The sequence below is a fragment of the Nematolebias whitei genome, chromosome 6 (genome assembly GCF_014905685.2).
Source record: "Nematolebias whitei isolate Nwh7 chromosome 6, NemWhi1, whole genome shotgun sequence".
NCBI classification, from domain to species: Eukaryota; Metazoa; Chordata; class Actinopteri; order Cyprinodontiformes; family Rivulidae; genus Nematolebias; species Nematolebias whitei.
This window is the reverse complement of record NC_056503.1, coordinates 2,104,552-2,107,972: the sequence shown is the minus strand read 5'-3', so window position 1 is coordinate 2,107,972 and position 3,421 is coordinate 2,104,552. Positions and strand designations below refer to the sequence as shown.

General features: G+C 49.0%; 1 protein-coding gene across 1 annotated transcript in view; it reads left to right on the top strand.

Moving 5' to 3' along the window:
- Window positions 1-3,421, top strand: part of LOC119411475 — a 10,955-nt gene that overhangs the window by 6,623 nt on the left and 911 nt on the right. The gene's annotated exons all lie outside the window — the stretch shown is intronic.

The following is a 3,421-nucleotide window of genomic DNA, read 5'->3' as shown; positions in this document are numbered from 1 at the left end:
TCCAGGTAGAAAAATCCAAAAAAGTTAAATCTGGTCCTCTGGACATTCAAAAAAATAAAATAAATAAAAAAATAAAAAAAACAAAGCAAAAAAATATAGAAACGTTTCGTCTCTCATCCAGGAGACTTCCTCAGTCTGAGGTGCTGTTTTCAGCTCAGTCTCTTAAATAGCACCTTCTCAGAGTGGATCAACCAATTTGCTGCTGACAACCAAAACCAGCTGCTCACATGGTCAAGAAGGACCATCAGCCTAACAATGGCTCATTAGCACACTGATGGCTGTTTACTATTCACAGAGGGCTGAGTAATACTAGCAATAACAGCAGTGTAAGAGGGGGACAGTTGAACCCGCAGGCCTCCACCCCTGTTTAATGATGGACAATTTCTTTTCACAAAGATGGCCTCCTTTACCCCTCTCTCAAACCATTGTTCCTCTCTGTCCAGGATGTGAACATCTTCATCCCTGAAAGAGTGACCGCTGGCCTGGAGATGAGTGTAGACCGCAGAATCCTGGCCTGGAGGGGTGTGGTTGGTAGGAAAGGCCCCCCTGATCTGAACCTGAGTGGTGTTCTGTTGGACTTCTGTGCTTGTCATGGATTGTCGATAACAAACACCATGTTCAAGCATAAGGGTGTCCATATTCTTGGCACTAGGACACCCTAGGCCGCAGTTCTATGATCAACTTTGTCTTCATCTCATCTGATCTGTGGCCACATGTCTTGGATACTCGGGTGAAGAGAGGGGAGAAGCTGTCCATTGATCGCTACTTGGTGGTGAGTTGGCTTCGATGGTGGGGGAGGATGCCGGTCAGACCTGGCAGGCCCAAACGTATTGTGAGGGTTTGCTGGGAACGTCTGGCAGAGTCTCCTGTGATATGGAGCTTTAATTCACACTTCCGGGAGAACTTTGAATATGTTCCTGGGGAGGTAGGAGACATTGAGTCAGAGTGGGCCATGTACCGTGCCTCTATTGTCGAGGCGGCTTACTGGAGCTGCGGCTGCTAGGTTATTGGTGCTTGTCACGGTGGCAACCCTCGAACCCGGTGGTGGACACCGGCAGTGAGGGATGCTGTCAGGCTGAAGAAGGAGTCCTATTGGGCCTTTTTGGCCTGTGGGACCCCAGAAGCAACTGATGGGTACCGGCAGTCCAAGCGACATGCGACTCAGGTGGTCACTGAGGCAAAAATTTGGGCATGGGAGGAGTTCGGAGAGGCAATGGAGAATGATTTCTGCACGGCTTTGAGGCGATTCTGGTCCACCATCTGACGTCTCAGGGGGGTAAAGCAGTACACCACCAACACTATTAATAGTGGGGTTGGTGTGCTGCTGACCTCAACTCAGGATGCCGTGGGTCAGTGGGCGGAATACTTTGAAGACCTCCTCAATCCCACCAGCACATCTTCCACTGAGGAAGCGGAGCCTGGGGACTCTGGGTCGGGCCCTCCAATCTCTAGTGCTGAGGTCACTGAGGTGGTTAAAAAGCTCCTTGGTGGCAGGGCCCCAGGGGTGGATAAGATTCGCCCGGAGTTCCTTAATGCTCTGAATGTTGTAGGGTTGTGTTAGCTTACACGACTCTGCAATATTGCGTGGACATTGGGGAAAGTTCCCCTAGATTGGCAGACCAGGGTGGTGGTCCCCCTATTCAAAAAGGGGGACCATAGAGTGTGTTCCAACTACAGGAGGACCACGCTCTTAAGCCTCCCTGGTAAGGTCTATTCGGGGGTTCTGGAGAGGAGGGTCTGTCGGATAGTCGAACCTCGGATTCAGGAGGAGCAGTGTGGTTTTCATCTTGGTCATGGAACACTGGACCAGCTCTACACTCTCAGCAGTGTCCTGGAGGGTGCGTGGGAGTTTGCCCAACCAATCTACATGTGCTTTGTGGACTTGGAGAAGGCATTCGACTTCGTCCCTCGGGGAACCCTGTGGGGGGTACTCTGGGCGTATGGGGTACCAGGCCATTTGATATGGGCTGTTAGGTCCCTGTATAACTGGTGTCAGAGCCTGGTCTGCATTGCTGGCAGTTAGTTGGGCTCGTTCACATTGATAGTTGGACTCCGCCAAGGTTGCCCTTTTTCACGATTCTGTTCATAACTTTTATGGACAGAATTTCTAGTCACAGCCTAGTGCAACACAGCTGGGATGAAGATCAGTTAGTCTAAATCCGAGGCCATGGTCTTGAGCCGGAAAAGGGTAGAGTGCCCTCTCTGGGTCATGGCGGAGGTCCTGCCCCTAGTGGAGAAGTTCAAGTATTATGGGGTCTTGTTCACGAATGAGAGAAAAATGGAACGTGAGATTGATAGGCGGATAGGTGCAACGTACGCAGTGAAGCGGGCGCTGTACAGGTCTGTCGTGGTGAAGAGAGAGCTGAGTCAAAAGATGAAGCTCTTAATTTACTGATCGATCTACGTTCCTACCCTCATCTATGGTCATGAGCTTTGGGTTGTTACCGAAAGAACAAGATCTCGGATACAAGCGGCCGAAATGAGTTTTCTCCGCAGGGTGTCTGGGCTCTCCCTTAGAGATAGGGTGAGAAGCTCAATCATCCGGGAGAGACTCAGAGTAGAGCCACTGCTTCTCCATGTCGAGCAGAGACAGTTGAGGTGGCTCGGGCATCTGTTTAGGATGCCTCCCGGACGCCTCCCTGGAGAGGTGTTCCAGACACGTCCCACCGGGAGGAGACCCAGAGGAAGACCCAGAACACGCTGGAGGGACTATGTTTCTCGGCTGGACAGGGACATGTGCTCCTCCATTCATCATAGCGTCTGAGGAAAAGACACTGGTGCAACTAACTGAATGAAGAGTGCCACAGAACAATTACAGCATATATTGTGAAAAGTTGCATCCCTTTTCAGATGTGGAATCACCAACATTTAGGTTAGTTCGGCAATAATAGAGCTAAGCTAATTAATAGTCCATCCTAAGCTAATGTTACAGTAACAGGGACATTACATGCTTGTATATATTTGCAAGGGCATGGTGACAACCATCAACCCAAGTATACACCACCTACAATGGATCACGTGTCAAATAAGTTAATCCCATCTTGGTATAAGGTGGAGAAGTCCACTGCAACTACACAGCTGCTCTGCGCTTTAAACAGAAGATGGATGATGGTGTCTGCAAGCAGATCCAGAGAAAGCTGACTGAGCAGGTGAAATGTCATTCATGCACAACTGGCTTTTTCTGCTATTAAAATCTGAAATCTAAATACTAGTAATGTTCTTTGTGGTCAACAGAGGAAGACTGTGGAGATGATGGGGTCACCATGCAGTCTGAGGAAAGGCCTGAGAATGAGGGAGTGGAGGACGAGGAGGAGAGTGTAAGTGTATGATAGCTGAAATTATATAATTATCAATCTTAATAATGATCATACCATACTATACCATACCATACCAATTTATTTATAAAGCACTTTAAACAGTG